The following is a 14,531-nucleotide window of genomic DNA, read 5'->3' as shown; positions in this document are numbered from 1 at the left end:
CAAAGTAATAGTGCAAATGTATTGTGCAAGATGCATATTGGAATGATAATGTATGTAATGTGTAGGTGAATGGCCAAAGTGTGGATGACCCCACCTATCAGCAGTTGAGGAGAGTGATGGCAGTGGGAAAGAAGCTGTTGTTGTGTCTGGTTGTTTTTGAGTGCAGGGATCTGTAGCGCCCGCCAGAGGGGAGGAGGCAGGAGTGTAGAAGATGGCCAACAGCTCTTGCTTCTGCAAAAAAAAAAAAAATAGAGCTCCATGGTTTTGAAGGCTCAGTCCTTCTCAGCTGACCTAAAAATTAAGAAACAAAAGTTTGATATGTCATACTAAGAATAAACACATTAACAAAAGCAAGACAAATTGCCTGACTAACAACCCTGTTTTTATTCTGATCACAAATATTGATAGTTTTTGATTATTATGATTATTATTAACATCACAGAAGAATTTCAATTTACCGTCTGTGTGGGGCAAACTTCAGCACCAATCAAGTCCTCCGCGTCTGCTGCAATCAGCGCGGGGAAGTTTTTCTGGGAGACCGCTAGAGTAGAAGTCAAAATGAAGCAACGTTACAAGTCAAATTAAAACCTTTTATTAGCTAAGCTAAGCATAATACTGATGTGAACAATAAAGTAACACCTGCCTGTTATAACCCTGCAGATCGTCAGGTCCTGGAAGGCCTTCTTTCCTTTTCTGCCCCGCAGGATATACAGTTTTAGAACATCATTAGTTGCCACTCGCCGTAGCATGCGACGGATGGCAGTACCTCCGGTCGAACCTCTAGGCTTGTCAGGAAAAGTTGGTGTAAAACATATAGAAATACTAATTATCCACGTGGAACAAAGTGGAGAGCTTGTACAATCTCATTTTGTAAGAGAAGTCAGTTCTGTTGTAATTTAAGTTATGCAAAAGCCACTGTACCTTCAACTGGGTCCCAAGATGAAGTGGCAGGCCGAGCTTGCGTTAGAATACACCCATCCAGCTCTGGGCAACCAGCTGGTTTCCTGTGTGGTGTTGACTCATCTAAAAAGAAAGTAGATATGAATATTGGTCAGTTCATTTACGCTTTCTTGCTTGTGGACCAGAGTCATCTGAAATAAAAGACCATACAATTTGTACTGATTGCAAAAATAATATTTGAATGTATACAGTGTAAACATAAACATTACAACATAAACATTGTATGTGACGGTATTTCTCAGGACTTTGCATTGTAGCCCAGAGACTTTCTAATGGGGAGACACAGCATCCATAGAAATGCATGGGGTTAGTTTGTAAAGCCAGTATGGCAGCTGTGTAGCCTAAACATATTCCGTCTCTTTCTGTATGCTTCCCCATTCACTTCAATAGGAAAATAGCTTGCCGATAACTGCCCAAAGTACGTTGCAAGGTGGCCGCCGAGTGACTTGCCTAAAATGACTGATTATACTGGCTATCATGTATGTACTGTACACTAAAACTAATTGAAAGAACTGGTATGTCTTATTTGTAAGAACAACGCAAGCAGGTTAACACGATGACACAAAACATACAATGCGGCAAAGCATAAATGTCGTGCACAGCAGCAAACAAAGCGCAATATATATGCAGTCCAGTGTTTCCTCTATGTTGATTTTGTAGTGGCGGCCCACCATGGCTAAATTTCTGCCACCACGGTATCAGAAATAGGGCTGTAGAAATTTTTTTGTCGCAGTTGCCTTTTAAATTATCCTGCCGACATAATGCACCTGCCGCTCACATTGCAATTTAACAACAAGTAGAACTATTCTGAGGTTATTGGGCCCGTCCAGTTTAACTCCACATACTGTTGTGTTGATGGAGTTTATTGTCAAAACGTTCGCTTTCTTCCAAGTCGATTATTAAACGAACAGCTCCACCAAAAACGTCACCACGGTGGGTCCGTTCTAAGTGTAGACCTGTTGTAGATGTTAAGTGACCTATAGTTCCTCAAAAAATACAGTTCAATCACAACTCAAAATATGCCTCATTGTGTGTGAATAGAGCTGTGTTGCAGCGAAATGTCAGTTCCGTTTCATATGTAGAACATTTGGCGGTGGGGCGCGGGGGGGAGGGGGGTTGTTGTACCGGACAGCCCTGTCTCCACTGCTAAAAAAAATCCTGAAAGAAACACTGCAGTCCATTTAAAGCGTAACTCTCACCACAACGCAACCTAGGATCTTTTTGTGAATGTAACAGAGTCAAATTTCGTTTAAAAGCATAATTAGGACGGAAACGCCACTTTTAAGATTGATCGTATTGTCGTTTTCTGGTCAAACGGCCTTTTGAATGGGAGAGCTAGGGGCTACTTTTATTGCATCAAAATCACTATATGTAAAACACTAAGAAGGCTCGACACAACATGAAACTTTGCACAAAGTCTCACCAGGGGATTTACACATGAACTCGAGCATTGAGAACATTGTTTGTGCACAAAGAGTTTACCAAAAATAAAACATTTTGAACAAGTCACTGCTTGACTGGCAAGATGGCGACGAGGGGAAAAACAAATGCTGAAGTGAGTTGTTGAACCTTTTTTGGTCAACCTGATCAAATAGAATAGGGTGAGGCTATTTGCACCCCTGGTACAACCAGCAGTGTATGCTATTTGCACCCCTGGTACAATTAGCAGTATGCTATTTGTACCCTGGTGCAATTAGAAGTGTATGCTATTTGCACCCCTGGTACAATTAGCAGTGTATGCTATTTGCACCCCTGTGCATTTACAGTACCTTGGCATATATTTACACACAGTTATCCATACTACTCATGTATTACACCTTTTTGGAATATTATCGCCCTGACATTCTTACCCTAACCATAACCATCCCACCTCCTCTTGCCTAAACCTAACCAACCCAACCAGAGCAGGCATATTCATGAGTCTTCTCCTACCACCCTGCAAAAAAAAAAAAAAATTCGCGTTCGCGGTCCTGACTTGCGCAATTGCATGCAAATTATCCAATCCAAATTTAAAAAAATAAGATCACCACACAGGGGAAACGAACTCCTAACTCCCATACCAAAGGCAAGCGCACTAACCACTCACCCAGCAGTTCTTTCAGGAAGTTGAACAACTGTTTACCACTTGGTTTCTTGAAGCCTCGGTTGCTAGGTAACCATACTGTATACAAAAAAATAGGTACTAACTAACAAACTAACGGTGCGTTTGCTTTCACTGAAGACAGAAAGCGCAACTGTAGTATCCATTTTTCGCTAGAAATTCAATTGTTATAAACTTTAGAGACAAAACTTCCCTAATATGCCAGTTTCTGCGGTCATGGAAGATGAACGTCCGCCATGATTTCGGTGCACGCGAGCAACGTTTTTTGTTGTTACGTCACAGGGTGTAAATAGCTCAGCTGTGTGGCCGGAGTCTCTTCGTACCGGGGTGCAAATAGACACCAAATAGAATATACAAGTACGAAAAAAAAGGTAAGTTGTATAGGTTAAACTCAAACCCTGACATTATGAAACTGTAACTCATTTAGGATCGCTTGCGAAATAAAATCTTCTTTCTTTGTCCGTTGGTGTATCGTATCAAAGAAATAAGCCCGAGGAAGGACTTGAAGACATTGAAACATATATATTAATGAATAACTCGCCCGGACGTTAAGTGGCTAGCCAGAGTGAAGCACTTTTTGCGGTCGATGTCACGCGCGTTTCCGAACCGACAGACGCACAGCGTGTAGCGAATGTGTGACGCAACGCGGTTCGAAAGTTGTAAGTGTTCTGGTAGCTGTGCCAAGAGAAATCTCAATCATTCCCAATCTTACAGAGACGGAGAGTGTAGGTATATGTAAGGAGATAACATAAGCACAGGCTAATTATTGCTAACTAACATGCTAGTTAACATTAGTAATTAAACCTAAACAGCTAACGTAAGTCGAAACTGCCTGCGAGCTTCTCCTGTACTATACGGTAATTCCTCTACTGTGTGACAGTAAGTCACTTGGTTATGACACAATCGTTAGCCTATTTTTACAAAAACGTCTGCTACGGAGCCATAACGTGAGATACAAGGTAATGGAGCCTTTTATACGTTGTTGTGTTTCTTTAGAACTAAACAATGGACAAATCGAGTCTTTAAATGCTTCGGATGTAAAGTTATTCTCAGTCAAGTGACGTAAAAAAAAATGGTGGTAAGCGGAATGCTAACAGGAGGTGATGGCCAGTTAGCAACAAAATGGCGCCATGATGGCTCGAGTTCTGAAGCGAAGCTTACCCCCTTGGACTTGAATCGGTCACCTGAGAGCAGAGTCTTCCCCTACTGGCGGGGGGGGTGTAACGGTTGGATTTAAACACTGACTGAATTGAGCCACTTGTTAGAAGTAAAATGGAAGAAGTGAATTGTCTTAGTTGTGAAAATCGATAGATTCTTGTTTTAAGTATTTTCACCTAATACAGTTAAAAAAACGAAATCAAGCACAAACGTATAGTTTTTAGCAAAATTTATTTCAGCCTAAAAGTAAATATATTATCTTGCTATGTTGTTTATCTTACTTAGATTTTATAGGACCAATCATTTTTGAGTGAATCTAAATCAAGTGACTGCAAACCTTTTATATGCTACTTCAAAAACGTAAATGGACCTGGTTGACTAAACATTTCAAAACCGGACTCAGAACAACCAAAAACAACCAAAAACTACCAAACAGGAACGTTGTGTGGAGGTAACAGTGCAACCACAGGAGAACGTTTCAGTTGGTTGGTTCCCCTAACGTTTAGGGAATGTTATAACCATGAGGGAACGTTCCCTAAACGTTAGTTTTTGGTTTGGTTCGAACTAACCTTTAGAGAACCAAAAACTAACGTTCCCCAACGTTCCCTAAACGTTCTGCGTTAGTGGGGACACATGGATAACTCTGTAAAGCTAGCCATATTAGGAAGGGTGGATGACGGCCACAGGATTGCGGTGAGGAAACATAATGAGGAGGTGGATAAAAACAGCCACATTTTATGCAAAATTATCGATTGTGTAAAGTTTTGTGGGGCTTTTGAGTTGGCCTTGCGTGGGCATGAGGAGACTGACTCCTCAGACAACCCCGGCATTTTCTGGGGCTTGGTGGATTTTGTTGCCTCCCTTGCTGGAGGAGCACCTGAAGACAGCTACCGTTTTTAAGGGCATGTCAAAGACGAAACAGAACGAGCTGTTGGACTGTATGCTGTCAGTGCTTAAGGATTACATCCTAGAGGAAGTAAAGAGTGCTGATTTTATCGCCATTCAAGCCGACAAGACGACTGACGTTAACACCCACTGCCAGCTGGTGCTCGTGCTACGCTACATCGATCTTAACAGTAACATCCAAGAGTGGTTTTTCGAGTTCATTATGATCCATAACGCAACCGCCGACACCATCGCTACAGCGCATGGACAAAAGGCAACATTTATTGCCCAGGCTTATGACGGAGCAAGTGTGATGAGGGGAGCCACCGGCGGAGTGCAGCGTAAAATAGTGGATATGTACGTAAATGCGCACTACATCCACTGCTATGCATATCAGCTGAACCTCATCATGCAACAGGCTACTTCACGCATCCCCAGGATCGGCACTTTCTTTTCCGACCTTGCAGGATTTTATGCTTTCTTCTCTGGAGAACCACTGTGCTTGACCAAGTGGTTGCGCATAGACTCCCCAGAGCCTCTACAACATGGTGGAACTTCCACAGACGCGCTGTAAACACTGTGTACGAGCACAAGGATGACCTCCTAACGTGTTTCCAGACCATCAGAGACTCTGGGAACTTTGATCACCCGACTGTCAGAGAGGCTGGGGGCTTTGTGAGGATGCTCGAAGATGAGGCTTTCTGTTTTTTTCCTGGCACTGTTTTACAAGATCATGCCAAATGTGGACATGCTTTTCAGCCAGCTGCAGAAGAGGAACATCGACCCAGTCTTCATTAAAGCACTTGTCCAGAGGTTCACAGACAGCATGCCAACAATCAGGTAAATAACTATATTTACTATTGGCTGATAAAGCTGTTGTTGTTAGAAAGATGAATAGCTCACTTCCAACAGTGTAAAAGCCTAAATGTGTCTTGTCATCAAAGTGAGTGATTATCATAGAGCACATCACAATTATATTTGTTTTAGTATTTTAAAAGGAAAGAGAAGACACAATCAGACTTGGATAATAATGCAGGAAAGTATTACACAGTTTGTTATAACAGGCTTATTCAGGTGTCCACCAGGTCAATTTCTAGAAGAGGCCTAGTTGTAATTTAATATTGAAGATTAACTTTATTGTCATTCAGACTATTACTTACATAGGACAAGTGCACAGCAGAACAAAATTATGTTGCATCCCTCTCACTAATGTAATACAAAAAGGCTTAAAAACGTAATAACGTAAGTTAATTATGTACATCACAGGTTAAAAGCAGTTACTACATTACTATTACAGTTGTGTGTTGTGTCAGTCAGGATCACTTGCATCAAAATAGCTTTATTGCAAATTAAAGCTGATGATGTATCTTTTACAGGTATGTGATACCATCCTGATTCATGCCAAGGAGAGGTTCTCCTTCACCCAGAACCTCATCAGCGCAACACTGTTGCACGGAGAGTTGTTCCCACAACACAGTGTGAAGCTCCCCGATACAGCGCTTGAAACAACCGTGGAGGCGTACCCCATGTTGAACAAGGCCAAGCTCAAAACCGAACTGTCCCTCATCTATGAGAACAGTGAGTTCAAGGCTTGTAGTGGTGCAGTGCCCCTGTACCAGTTATTCATGGAGAACAACCTTCAGAGCACTTTCACAGAGACTGTCAGCCTCCTCAAGATCCTCATCACCACACCCATGACAACAGCCGAGTCAGAAAGATACTTCTCTACACTGAAGAGGATCAAGACCTTCCTGAGAAACAGCATGACACAGGATCGCCTGAATGCTCTGGCTTTGCTCTACATGGAGAAGAAACTTGTCAGGGACATTCCTGACTTTAATAAAAATGGTCATTGAGAGGTTTGCCACTCAGAAGGACAGACGGGCAAAAATTCCTGTACAAATAAGATGACACACACACACACACATATACACACAGCAGCACTGACCACATGTTTCTTTGTATATAGTTGACCTTAGCATAACAAATCATCCAGTTATATATGGTACTCTAGAAAGTCTTAATAGTGTGTTTGCTAATATTACTGTATATATGTTTTGTATCAATTAATTGTTGCATTTCTGGAGCACATTAACAATTTGTTACATTTAGTTTGATCATAAAATACTGTATGCTATTCTTCCAGTCAAAGGTTTGAGTTCAGCCACTTGATATCCATTTCTATATTATACATCCTTTATACAGTGTAAGATTTCCTATAAACTTTATAATAATTTCATGTTATTGTCCACTTTCCATTCTTTTCTGACAGCATGCCTGTTGCGTTGCCTATTTACAACCAACACTGAAAAAATGGGAAATAGCAGGTCTTTGAATTTACAAAAATGAATTTAGAATATGCTACGCAATTCATTTATGTTTCTTTCAAGAACATGGTTCAATCATGTAGACTCCAGTTGTTTTTGAAGAATGTTAACTGTATGGATTCCTTTTGCGTTGATTGAAATTGATTGAATTGAACATTTTAAATGATCGAATTAAGTTTGGTCACTACCGGAAATGGTATATTTGAATCAAAGGGCGCCAGGAAGTGTAGGTGGCACTGCCAACACAGTCAAACTGTCTCAACCCATGGCCACGATTCATTCTACAGTAGCAGTATGTCTCGTCTCCGACACGAAAAAGTAAGATTGATTTTGTTCATGTTCATAAAGGCGACATTTTCATTACATTTATATTTTTGTACTGCATGTAACAGTTACAAAAGTCGTTGTGTATAAAGTTATATTAATAAATCGGTTTTCTTATAACTAGCTAGCTAAGTTAGCTAATACCATCACTAACTACTTAGTTTAGCATTAATAACTGTGTTTCTCCGCTGACCCCCCCGACGGTCCCGCTCCCAACAACGGTATTTCAATGTCGCTAACGTAACTTTAATGTCAGCCGGTGAAGAGGAGCCAGTCGGCCTCATTTTCCCCGAGCTTGACTCTCCACCTCGGTGAGAATGAGTGTTAGTAAAGTCGGGTTTTGTTCGCGACATTTCCATTACATTGATGCTGTTATAACGTTACTTTATGTAACAATTAAAAAGGTCAGTTGAGTTGTTTGGGCATTAGCTACGTTATAAATATATTGGTTTGCTAATAGATAAGGTTAGCTAGCTAATACCACCACTAGCTTACTACTTAGTTTTCTCTATTGACACCCCTCCCCCCCACGACGGTCCCGCTCCTCTGGGCTTCAGTGTCGGGTAAGAACGAGTGTTGTAAGCTGTCATATCATATTTCATATAAATTAAGCTGCGTTCTTAAGGTCGGACTCATACTGGATTTTTAGCTTGCCTTTGTGTCTTTGCTTTATTTTGTGTGGTCTGTTAATTGTTGAGCCAATGTACTTGGTTCACCTCACTGATTCTAAATATTTTCTTTCATAGGATCATATTTGAACAGCATACACATTCAAAGGCTTTACAGTGGTAAGTGCTGTCATATTTGTTTTGTGTTGCTTTTTTCAATGTACATTTCCAAAAATAATTGAAAGTTACAGATGGAAACATCTGTTTTTTTTCTCAATTGGTTATACTGTAAATGAAAATGGACCTACTCCCACAGACATTTCCATTTTAAACAAGCCTTTAACAGTATCAGAAACATTAAAAGTTGTTGTTTAGTGTTATTTATTGTATTTAACCCTTGTGTGGGTCCCAGTGACCCGAAGGACAACACAAGGATTATGTACTTCCGTTTACTTTGTTGAGAATTGCTCTCTAAACAAGGGTTAATACAGCACCTTAGTTCTTGTTTGTACAGCATTTTGGTCAGCTTAAACTGTGTTTAAATGTGTTCTAGAAATAAACTTTACTTACTTACTTTACAAGAAACAGGGTTTAGAGAGCAATTCTCAACAAAGTAAAGGGAAGTACATAATCCTTGTGTTGTCCTTCGGGTCACTGGGACCCGAAGGACCACACAAGGGTTATAGACCTATCAATTTGGAAGTGAGATTTCCATTGTGTTGTGAATTTTGATAGTGCAGCGGACCTTTTTGTTTATATCTGAATTGTAGATCTGGGCTTAAATGATAAGAAAAATGACTGGCAGTAATGTTGAACTTGATTATATGTTACAGGGCTAGGCGGTGGGAATGTGGAGATGTAAGGGGTGTACAGAAACTCTGTCAAGTAGGTCCAAGCTTTTGCATCACTACAAGTTAAAGCATCCACATTTTGGACGTAGTTCTCGCTTTCCATGTACATACTTGGAGTGTCCATGCACATTTAAAAACTTGTAACCCCCTTGGCACGTCGCGGAACAAACACAAGCTTTGTGCGGTATATTGGGTGTTGGCTAACTTGCCTGCGGGGTCTCATTCCTCATTATCATCTATCTACTTGTCAGTTTTGTGCAAATCCGATGATGTTAAAACCTATGGTTATGATAAGGTCTTTGAACCTCTTCTACAAGATCTGAAAACTCTGGAGGAGCTGGGTGTTTATGTCTCGCTGTTAGGTGAGTCAGTTAAAGGTACTGTATTCAGTGTAGTGGCTGACAACCTGGGAGCACACAGCGTTGCAGGATTTTCGGAGAGTTTCTCGGTGGAACACTGTTGCAGATTTTGCACAGGAAAAAGTACTGATTTTCAGCTACATTCTGTTGCATCTGGTGCGTTCAGTCTGAGAACAAAGGAGCTTCATCAAGCCCATGTCTATGGGATTAGTTTTGTGAATTTAATTCCAAGCAAAACTTCTCAAGTATCAAACAAAAAACACTAACTCAAGCAAAAAAATTGTCACCTCAAAGGTAAAACTTAAAACTTGCAAATAAAACATTTGTGTAGTTGTAAACTATTGGTCTTTTATTTGTTTGATATTTTGTCCTTTTGTTTACAGTTCCCTCTGCTTCTTTCTCAATGATCAGTCTTTTGCTCTCTTCATCACGTTTGCAGTCATGCTCTTAGCTTTCGTTTATGCCCCGCACTTACTGCCTTTGCGATTCTGACACAAACATCTCGCGTGGTGGGTCTTACAGGGTGCGTCCCCATTGGCTAATGAGACTTAAGGGGAAAGTTTGAGTGACAGCTCAGCCTCAGTGCAGGTAAACTAACGTTAGAGACTCAGAGTCTGGTCTGGAGGACACACAAGCCACTCCACAGGGGATTCCTACAAGATTAATAAAGTGTAAGTATTATTAATATATATATTATCTGTGATCTACGTTGCAAGCATGGTTACTAGACATTTGTTGTTTCGTTGTGTTAAGTGACTAGCTAGTAAAGCTTTTTTAAGTTAGCATTTAACATTAGCTATAGGCTACTGCTAACGTTATCTAAAACTTCAAGGAAAAAAGGGGGAGTTCTCTGCGCTTCTGCAGACCACAACAATCCGGTGCAACCAAGGCGGGACACAACAGAATAAATAGCAAAAAATTGCTGGTGCAACACGGATGTCTTCTACTTGATGATTTTATTTCTAACAATGACTAACGTTTCGATGCATAGTTACATCTTCATCAGACTCTGATGAAGATGTAACTATGCATCGAAACGTTAGTCATTGTTATGCACCTTAAGAAATAAAATCATCAAGTAGAAGACATCCGTGTTGCACCGGCAATTTTTTGCTAGTTATCTAAAACTTGTAGCCACCGGCTATCTTACTGAGCTAATAATTTACCATGGGAATCATGTATTCTTCGTGAGGCCTTACTCAATGGAGCTGTATTAATTATCATCTTCTCTCTGTATAGACCTGCAGGACCCGAGCAGAGCTACGATGCTCTCCCAGGTAACCTAAAGGTTAGTAACGTAGCTATATTATGGTCTATTAGGAAAAATTATTATCCAGCTAACTACTAATTGTTGTGGTTGCTATTGGCCTGATAATACACAATGCTAGGGTATTGGTTAAGTTGTACAATAGAAGCTGTGAATGTAATGTATTATATCTAGAGGTTGACACATACTGTACAGTACAAATGCAGTGTTAGCACTGCTTCACTGGTTCATCTTTATAGTTTTGTGCTCATCTGTACTTTCCTAGTTATGACAAAGACTGGCTATCCTAACTCTAATTACATGTCTTCTGTTGCATTTGCAAGCAGGTCAGCATAAGGAAAATGTTCATAGTGTTTTTAAAGGCTACACATTTGCTAATGGCTACTTAAAAGCAAGTTATTTTAATTGTAAATCACAGCTCACATCAGGCAGCAGGCAGACCAACCAGGAGGACGTGGAGCAGCAGAGGGAGAGGAGCCTTCGGTCTCTCTGTGGAGGAAACACTGTGTGCGAAGGCTTCAAACAGCCAGGGTATAGACCAATAGTGTATGTACTGATCATATTTTGCTCAGATACTCAGTTAACACTTACAATAACCTTTTTTCTTAAGTTTTCATTGGTGTACTTGTAGTTTCATAGTCCATTGTATGTCAATATATATCCTACTACAGTATACTGTCCTGTAATTTAATTTGTGTTTACATTGTCTTACTGTAATTATATTTTAAAATGCACATAATATATAAAACATTTTTTTACATTCACCCTTGTCTGTTTGGTTCATTATATAAAACAGGAAATAAGGTTGAGACTATTATAATGCTTTATTTTTAGTCCAATATAAAACTTCACATACATAATGGATATTTGAACATATTTAGCTGGGGCTCCGGTGGTAAAAGAAGCTGGAACTCAGTGTCAGTCATTATTTGCAGTACATCACAGGTCAGGGTCAGTTTTTCATCACCAACAATACACAAACATACTGAGTAATTGCGTTATGTATATATTTCACATATTCAGTTTCACCTAAGGCAAGCTGTATTTCTCTGCTGACTTGTGTCTGCAACAACACTTCTGAGGGTGGTGCAGGAATATCACACAACTCCTGGACGCCTGGGATCATCTGGTCTCCTGAGCTCACTGATGGCCCACCGCTCCAGTCTGGACGACAGCCTTTTCTGCAGGACAGTTCTCTGAAGGGCTGGGATGTGGCTGTAGTCCTTCACTTCCTTGACTTCTTATTGTAAAGCTTGAAGTACCTTATTGGATGATAAAAAAGTGTTTGAAATTAGCTCAATAATAAATAATTGTAATGCACTCTAGAAAAATTTTTCTAGCTTTCTGAACACTACTGGAACACTTATTTCTGGAATATTATTGATCACACTTTCTAGATTCCTACCTCCACGTTGACTACATGTGTAAAGTAAGATATGGCCAGCCACCAGGACACATGCACATCACATCAAACCATAAGGATCACTAAGCAAAGTATTTGTCAAGGGCCTGGTGTGTTAGTTAAAGTACATAGTTTGGACAGTAGTAACACTATGCATTAATTCAAAATATTGTTGACATTTACAGCTAATAAAAATAAAAAAACGTCCACAAAAAAACATCCGTTATCTGCCATCTTAAGGTAGTGCAAAGAAAGAACAGTGTGTACAGATGGAACATTATCTAATGTATGTGTCGAACCCTATATATATTACATTCACAGCTTCTACATTGTACAACTTAACCAATACCCTAGCATTGTGTATTATCAGGCCAATAGCAACCACAACAATTAGTAGTTAGCTGGATAATAATTTTTCCTAATAGACCATAATATAGCTACGTTACTAACCTTTAGGTTACATGGGAGAGCATCGTAGCTCTGCTCGGGTCCTGCAGGTCTCTACAGAGAGAAGACGATAATAAATACAGCTCCATTGAGTAAGGCCTCACGAAGAATACATGATTCCCATGGTAAATTATTCGCTCAGTAAGGTAGCCGGTGGCTAGCTACAAGTTTTAGATAACGTTAGCAGTAGCCTATAGCTAATGTTAAATGCTAACTTAAAAAAGCTTTACTAGCTAGCTAGCTAGTCACTTAACACAACGAAACAACAAATGTCTAGTAACCATGCTTGCAACGTAGATCATAGATAATATATATATTAATAATACTTACACTTTATTAATCTTGTAGGAATCCCCTGTGGAGTGGCTTGTGTGTCCTCCAGACCAGACTGAGTCTCTAACGTTAGTTTACCTGCACTGAGGCTGAGCTGTCACTCAAACTTTCCCCTTAAGTCTCATTAGCCAATGGGGACGCACCCCTGTAAGACCCGCCCACGCGAGATGTTTGTGTCAGAATCGCAAGCAAAAAGTCAGGGAGCGCAAACGATAAAGCTAAGAGCATGACTGCAAACGTGATGGAGAGAGCAAAAGACTGATCATTGAGAAAGTAGCAGAGGGAACTGTAAACAAAAGGACATAATATCAAACAAATAAAAGACCAATAGTTTACAACTACACAAATGTTTTGTTTGCAAGTTTTAAGTTTTACCTTTGAGGTGACAGTTTTTTTGCTTGAGTTAGTGTTTTTTGTTTGATACTTGAGAAGTTTTGCTTGGAATTAAAGTCACAAAGCTAATCCCATACATGTCCAACAAGCCCAAGATACAGGTAAACATTGTTGTGGGGTCAAAAAAGAATGCGTCTTCACAAAACAACTCTCTAATTTTCATGCCATCTTTGGCTATCCACCTGATCTTGCCCACGATGTTTTTGAGGGTATAATCCCAGTCGAACTAGCTCAATGCTTAACAGTGCTTATTTCCAGAAAGCTTTTCACATTAGGTGACCTGAACAATGCCATTCTGAAGTTTCCCTACAAATGGGTTGACAAGACTAACAAACCTCATGTAGTGTCACAAAGTTTCTCCAGCAGAAAAACAGTGGGGGGAAACGCTCATGAAAACTGGAGCCTGCTCCAGTTTTTACCTTTTATGGTTGGATCACTTGTACCCGAAGATGAGCCTGCGTGGCTTGTTCTCATGGACCTGAAGGACATCACAGAGCTTGTTGTTGCCCCTGTGCATAGTGATGACTCGCTTGCGTTTTTAGAAGGTAAAATCATAGAGCACCGGCAGAGATACAAAGAGTTGTTCCCTGACACCAGGCTGCTACCAAAACACCATTATTTGGAACACTACCCTCAAATGATTAGGCTGTTTGGTCCAGTTGTCAGCCAGTGGACAATGCGCTTTGAGGCTAAGCATAGCTTTTTCAAGCAGGTTATCAGACACACAAGCTGCTTCAAGAATGTGCCCCTATCATTAGCCTTGAAGCATCAGATGATGATTGCTTACCATCTGAGCTCTCCATGTCTGAGCAAGCCTGACCTAGAGGTCTCAGCTGTATCCACTCTACCAGTAGACTTACTCAAAGCGGAGATAGCACAAGCCATCAGGCAAAAGTTCCCTGATACAACTGAGGTACACCTTGCGCAGTGTGTGACAACTAAGGGCATAACCTATAGGAAGGGAATGATACTGGCCCACAGAGCAGCAGGCGGATTGCCTGAATTTAGTGAAATTGACCAAATCTGTATTTTACATGAGAGTGTATTTTACATTGTAAAAGAGCTCAGTGGTTGGTACAGAGAGCATTATAGAGCCTTTGAACTCAGCCAACCACA

This window comes from Perca fluviatilis, chromosome 3 (assembly GCF_010015445.1).
Source record: "Perca fluviatilis chromosome 3, GENO_Pfluv_1.0, whole genome shotgun sequence".
NCBI classification, from domain to species: Eukaryota; Metazoa; Chordata; class Actinopteri; order Perciformes; family Percidae; genus Perca; species Perca fluviatilis.
The sequence above is the reverse complement of the archived record's forward strand: the minus strand, read 5'-3'. Positions refer to the sequence as shown.